Genomic DNA, 7,952 nt, shown 5'->3' with positions numbered 1-7,952 from the left:
ATGACTGACAGAGAGTAAAAGAAGTAATGCAAAAGAGAAAACTAAAAGTAATCGGGAAAAGCTTAGATACTAAACACGTTGAAGGAAGGACAAACAGCATTAGTGAAAATAAAGGTATTCAATACTATACGAATATTTATTGCGATACTAAAAAAAAGAAAAGGCCGCGCAGAGTGGCCGCGCGGTCAGAGGCTCCATGTCACTGACTGCGCGGCCCCTCCCGTCCGAGGTTCGAGTCCTCCCTCGGGAATGAGTGTGTGTGTGTGTGTGTGTGTGGTTCTTAGCATAAGTTACATCTACATCTACATCTATACTCCGCGAGTCACCTTACGGTGTGTGGCGGAGGGTACTTATTGTACCACTATCTGATCCCCCCTTCCCTGTTCCATTCACGAATTGTGCGTGGGAAGAACGACTGCTTGTAAGTCTCCGTATTTGCTCTAATTTCTCGGATCTTTTCGTTGTGATCATTACGCGAGATATATGTGGGCGGTAGCAATATGTTGCCCATCTCTTCCCGGAATGTGCTCTCTCGTAATTTCGATAATAAACCTCTCCGTATTGCGTAACGCCTTTCTTGAAGTGTCCGCCACTGGAGCTTGTTCAGCATCTCCGTAACGCTCTCGCGCTGACTAAATGTCCCCATGACGAATCGCGCTGCTTTTCGCTGGATCATGTCTATCTCTTCTATTAATCCAACCTGGTAAGGGTCCCATACTGATGAGCAATACTCAAGAATCGGACGAACAAGCGTTTTGTAAGCTACTTCTTTCGTCGATGAGTCACATTTTCTTAGAATTCTTCCTATGAATCTCAACCTGGCGCCTGCTTTTCCCACTATTTGTTTTATGTGATCATTCCACTTCAGATCGCTCCGGATAGTAACTCCTAAGTATTTTACGGTCGTTACCGCTTCCAATGATTTACCACCTATGGCATAATCGTACTGGAATGGATTTCTGCCCCTATGTATGCGCATTATATTACATTTATCTACGTTTAGGGAAAGCTGCCAGCTGTCGCACCATGCATTAATCCTCTGCAGGTCTTCCTGTCTTTAAGTTCTGTGTAAGTCTAGGGACCGATGACCTCAGCAGTTTGGTTCCTTAGAAATTCACACACATTTGAACACACAGTAAAAAAAGTCATGCTAAAATTATACGGCCAAATTAAAAGACAGGAACAAACCAAATTAACGAGACAAGTTGTAGAATTCTAAGAATTTGCAGGAAAGTTAAAACTGGTGCATTAAGAAATGAATCTAGCAGTAAAAGAAAACCTGAAAGAAGCAGGGATAACGTATCAGGAAATACTTATAAGACAAAAATGTTGACAAAAATTTCAGCATCGGGTAGCTGGGTAGGAAGAAATAGCCAAGAAGAGGGGAACCTGGTGGTCTGAGGAAATGAGCTCGTTTTGAGGGAATACAAGCAAAACGCGAGCAAAGAAAGGCTAGAAACTTCCTTTGTTGTTCATCCTTGGAACAGAGGAAGAGAAAGGTGAATGATGATAATACGACTGAGTCCGTTGTGGATGACCGTATTGACGTCTCTGATGGTAAGAGCTCTTGCGTTCCGTTAGAATTGTAGACATTAGCGTGCTGGCGCCTGACTGACAGAGGGTGGCGCTGGCCATGTCTGCTGCCCGCATGTGGAGGTTTGCTCCGGAGCCGATAGGGCGATGTGTCGGCCCTCCGTGCCTCTGTGTACGTGGTAAACGTGCAAACAAGTTGGGGCCGGCCGTCAAACACAGCAAGTACTTTCGCTGCTGTTTGGCCTCCATTGATCGGACCCGCCACAACCTCACCCTCGCCCTCTTACCGCAGCCGACACGGCCGCAGACCGCTACCCAATGTCTCCGTGAGGCCTTCTGCTCCCCAAACCTCGCTACGTTCTCTGTTAGCAGAGTAGAATTCTCTCTCTCTGTCTCTCTCTGACACACACACACACACACACACACACACACACACACACACACACACACAAGCGCGCGCGCTTTTGCAATAGAGCAGCTCACAAGACGATACAGAATCAGTGGCATCAAACACATTGAGAGGCACCCGCATGCCTTGTTCATACTGTGGCATCAAGCAGTCAGGCCTGCAAGATGAGTGGTCTGCCAAGCGAGTGGATTCATTTTTTATTTATCAAGTAACGTGAACTCTAGTACTCACAATTAAGTTCAAAGTTATTCTCCTGCTTGGATATTACGCAACGGAAACGCACATCTGACTATTAGTAATTTACACAACTCTGACTGTTCACTACGCACTGGCAATACCACATTTTCGTTCTTATTCAACGGCTTTGATCAACACGTGGCCATCGCACTGCATATGAATGGCGCACACATTATAAATTCTGGGCATCATGGCAACACACTATTCGAAGGAAAAGGCCACCAATCTTTTTCTTTTCACTATCTTATTTATTCCGATAAATTCTATAACCTAAACACACAAATTCTATAACCTACAAAAATAACACATGAGAAATTCCACCAAGTGGGCATGGTTTTACATTGGCGATTCTCTATCTTATGGTCTCGTAATTATTTAATGCTACAGTGCACTTTCTAGATAGGATGGTGGATCGGATCTTTTGCTATATCTCACACTTCGACTCTCACAACCGTCATCACGAAACTTTCCTCCAGTCCGAGCGGTACAAAAAGGAACATGCATAACCCACTGCCTCTAACTCTGGAGGATATATGCACGTCTTCCTGTGCAATACAAGCCAAGTGGCGTTGCTGGATAGACGGCTGACTCACCTTGCTTCTCTCTCAGAGTATTATAGTTTGAATCAAGCGTCACACGGAAACATAACACGCAAAGTAATATTAAGAACATATTCGTCACACACGCGAGTCCTCAACTTATACCATGGACGACTACTTCTCTTTATCCTTTGTCTCATACACAGATTGAGACTCACACAGTACTCACCACGTGGAAGTACTCGTCTCTAATTCAAGTCTTGCACACGCCATTTCTTAAATATTTCCAACTTATAGTACACACGCTAGTAATTCAGCTTAACTTAAGCACTCGTAAGTATTTCAACTTATTGCTATACGTGGTTTCATTGTGACCGTTGGTCACTTCCGAAGATTACTACGATCCCCTTAATATTACCTTCCTGACATTTAATTCTCCCCACAAAAGTTCCTGAAATAGAGAAATTATTATTCCAAACTACTCTTAAGTATTTCACATGCATACCATGTCTCCACTCTTTTGTCTTTACGGAGCACACCTAAGACAGGTCTTACCAACACTAGATCCAGCGGCGGAGTGCTGAAACATAGCCGTTCTTCAGGTCCTCTCGAACCTCTGCCGAAGTGGGGGAGCACCTTGCTACAGTATTGGTCAGCCACATTTCAGGCGCTCAAAGCTCCGGCAAGTTTCATCTCTTTGGTTCCACTAAAGGTGACCAAAAGATCGTCTCAAAGATGATCATATATTCACATTCACTATCTGCGGTTAGCAGACGACCATACATTCATTCATTTCACAGATCTCACCAAACTGGATGTAGGGATTTGTTTTGTGGGGGTGCTAGTGTCATCAATTAAATAAATAAATTGTCATTCTTTCCCACACTGGTACCCGGCTTCGCTGTATTAATTGAACTTGAGTTATTATTAGAAAAAATATGTTGTACTGACAAGAATAACGAAGAATGTTGTACCTAATTTCAATGTCGGGCGGTACTGTACCCTTTCAACAAGATTCGTTACTCTTATCAAGTACTAATATAAATTACTTCATTATCGCTGTTGAAGATGTAATTTACATTAGCGTTCGACAACAGTGACGAAACGTGGATTTTTTCATATTTAATTCCTCTAATTTTATACCGTCTTGTAAGCATTTTTAAATAATACGTGGTACCTGACGATGGTCCGTTGGCCGAAACTGTCTGCATAATAAAAACCGTTTTATCAGCAGTTCTGGGCGGTGAATTATGGTCTCGTGCGAATATGTAAGAGCTGTGAGTCACAAAATTCTTACAAAGTATCGATATGAAATGCTATAAATGTAATTACACAGATGGGCCCTCACACGCTCAATGTTAATTGCGCAATATTGAATATTCCACAATATTGACCATTGCACAATAATACTGACCGTCTGAGAGTGGTACTGCCGGTCCGCGCAATAATATCAACCGTCTGAGAGCGGTATCGTCGGCTTGTGCAGTATATTGAAAGCGACTACAGACCTACAAAGGTACCGACGCTCGCACAATATATTGCGGGGTTGGTAGTACCATGTAGCGATGATATTGTGTAATACATGGCTGTTCCTGCCGAGACGTTGTGATTTGCGGACATAATGTAGACGCATGGTTGGCGACATACGGAAATTTGGGTCAGGCCGTGACCTGTCCTCAGACATCCAAACGATAGGGTGACCGCTCGCGGTAAGTAGGAAATCCGGCAAAAATTTTCATTGTCGTCATTCCACTATACAGCTGACGGTTGTCCACATTCGCAACTGCGAAAACATTTAATGTATAAAATAAATGATATAACGACGCTATATGAATATGAATAAATCAGAAGAGACAGGTGGGAGGAATCATCTGTTGAAGGGCATTGAGAGGTATACTTTGATAACATACGTAGTATTTAATCAGTAATTAGCTGAAGAAACATTCGAAAAAAAACAGTGTTTAAGTGCAGGGAAATAACATTGCAACTGCTTATTTATTAATTTCAGAATAATTCAGCCTGAATTACTTATTGCAGAAATACGTAACAGCACTTCCTGCCGATCCTCTACAAGGCCAGCCACTGCGTGCCAAACTTCACGGGTGCAGGGTGTGCTGGCCTCGGGCGGCCCAGTGAGCTTCCTGTCTCGACTACGCCCGTTCCTTCCCAGAAGTATCTGGTTCAGCGCGGCATTTCATTTAGTATTACAGTGTGGGATTTTTCGGTCGGCACATCTCTGTTCCGGTGCGTAGAATCGTGGTGTCAGTGCTGTTTACGCTTTTGCTATTTGTGAGTGATATGAGGGACGTTCCCAGGTCCTGTGGCTGTTTCCACAAAACGTGGTAGCCTAGCGATCTATCGACACAAGCTGTTACTAATGAATGGGAATGACAGAAAAGAGAGATAAATATCCTCAATATATATCAGCAGCCACATAAGCGACGGAACCTCCAAATTTTCTGTCAAACATCACAATACCACGCGTAAAGAATTTAAAAACTTAGTTGGCAATGAAAGAGCAAAAAATTACAACGACCATGGGACAGGATTCATTGTTCTTTACATCAAGAATCACTTTGTACTAAATTTGCAGACATGGCACATGTGATGAAATTAATGGCATGATTAGTAAATTTTCTGAACTCGCACGCATTATTCCACTGTCGTTGCAACAGTTTTCGATGGAAATGGACGAAGAGTATGGCGACTTTACATATTACTACGTAGTACGTCCGTTAAGTCAAGGGCGATGCCTGGAACGATTTTTCTATTCAAAACTCGGTATTATTGAATTAATGAAGCCAAAACGCGTGCAGGAACGAAAATGAGAATATCCGAAGTGGACTGCAGACCTCCCAATTTAAGTGGAGTTGAATGCACACTGCTCACAGCAGGACACTCGGATAGCTTCAGAAATGTTTTGAGAATACTGCCAATCTTGCACCTGTCTTCGAGAACATTTTCTGTTCCAATTGAAGGCGCCCTTGTATATGTGCAGTTGTAGGTGACAGATCTACAAAATAATCCCCGTTTGAAAGCCAAACGCAATTAACGTTAAAACTGACCAGGACGTCTACATTGCTTTCCTCAGGTTGTTCCAAGGTCTCCATAATGAGGTTTCAAAAGTGCTGCAATATTTCGACCAACGTCATTGTGTGGAAAACGTTTTGTCGGTTATAAAACTATATCTGATACGATTATGTGGCAACCTGAGTACGAAAATCTGTGAAATAGTCTGTTCGTATGCCGACCGTTTGTACAAGATAAAAATTCCGTGTCATCAGCGCGCAAAAATTAATTCAATAATAAAATTTTTGAAAACATTGTCAGCGATCTTATATAATACAATTAAATATCTATAATTAAAAAACAGTCTTGATCGCAAATTTCTTTTATCGGAGTGACCAATTTCAATCCTTAAGGATCATCTTCAGACTCCAGAACGGCAGGTGGACTTCCATGGAGCAAGCTGCGTCGACCCACGACGCTGAACTGACTGCTGAAAATTTGTTTTGTTTTTGATCTATATTATTCAGAAATTTGATATACAGGACCAAGTCGCATGCAGTGCGACTACAATGCCATTTAAATGAGGCGCTTATGCAGTTTCCCCCTCCTCACGCTCAGACAAGGTGGCGTGCCCGTGGGGGAAACGTCCTGTCCGGGCTGAGTGCTATGGCACTGGTGCCAGGACATGGCCCAAGAGCCGTATTCTTTGCCACTCCTGCTTTACAAGAACGTAGTTTACTCTTTTCTGGTTTACATATACCTTCAAGCATAGTGGAAAGAGAAATCCGAAGAGCATGTGTTCCGTGTACATAAGGCGTAACAGAGTTCAAATGGTTCAAATGGCTCTGAGCACTATGGGACTTAACATCTCAGGTCATCAGTCACCTAGAACTACTTAAACCTAACTAACCTAAGGACGTCACACACATTCATGCCCGAGGCAGGATTCGAACCTGCGACCATAGCGGTCACGCGGTTCCAGACTGAAGCGCCTAGAACCACTCGGCCACCAACGGGCGGCCCGTAACAGAGTTTACAAATTTGTTGACAGGATTCTCGTTAATCCTTAAAAAATTCGATAGTCTTCCAGCTCTGCGACAAATTCTCGTAGCATGTTAGTATAGTTGTGTGTAGAACGCTTTCCAAGGCATTGTTTCGGCCACTGATGCTTCCTCTTGCTTTTGTTTCTCCAGCCTGTACGAACTAGGGTTGTTCATTTCTTAAAAGAATCAGGAATCCAATGTATCGATATTTAAAAAAATATCACTATCGCCTTTCTATATAAGGAAGAAAATGTCGATATAACGGTATACCGGCAATAAAAACATCGATGTACCTGCCTCACGTTTGGTGATAAACATTTTGCTAACATTCGTAATTGCATGTAAGTGACACAATAAAATATGTCTGATGAGTCCATCGTTCAGTTTCATCACATATCGTATTTGTCTGAAACATTGTTTGCTGACTTCCCTGCTTTTTTTTTCAATTTTTTTTTTCATTTGTGCAAACGCCAGCGGGCTAGCAGCTGTAGTGTCAAAATTGAGTATTGAAGCTAAACGTTGCAGTTTCTGCTGGTACCCCTGATCGCCGATTACGTCACAATTTCCCCTCACACGTCTCCACCCACCGCAATGACCAGTCTTTTCATTCACAGTTTTGTTCATCATTTCCAGCAGCTGTTTCTGAAGCTGTTTCCTTACACATTCCATTCACACCACCAGCCCTCTCCGCTTCCCCCCCGCTCCCTCAGTACAGTCGGAGTGCTTCCTTTGTACCACACATAATTGCTTTTGCTTTACACAGTCTGATGAAAGTTCAAAAAGTAGTAAGACTCCTTCACACAGTGAAAGTAAAATTATGTTCTGCTATAATTTCGAAAGAACAACTTAAAATATTTTCCAAAAATTGTGAAAAAAATATAGTATAAAATCGGTACTTTATATTGCCGCATTGACATCGATATATTTCGATACTTTTAAAAAATTATCGATGATTAGATATTTTGTCAACAGCCCTAGTACTAACTGTAATAGGAATACATAGGAGTGGTACCTTATCAAGCGCCGACATGTTAGCTACTAAGGCAAAGTTCTTGCTCACGCGTCTCGGACATAAATGTTGCGTAGTAGTATTGTACCGTGCTCTGCCTCGCACGTTCGGGCAATATATTGAAACAGTATCATTGCACAATAAATATTGTGCCTGTATGGACTCGTTAAGAG

This window comes from Schistocerca cancellata, chromosome 1 (assembly GCF_023864275.1).
Source record: "Schistocerca cancellata isolate TAMUIC-IGC-003103 chromosome 1, iqSchCanc2.1, whole genome shotgun sequence".
NCBI classification, from domain to species: Eukaryota; Metazoa; Arthropoda; class Insecta; order Orthoptera; family Acrididae; genus Schistocerca; species Schistocerca cancellata.
This window is presented reverse-complemented; position numbering follows the sequence as displayed.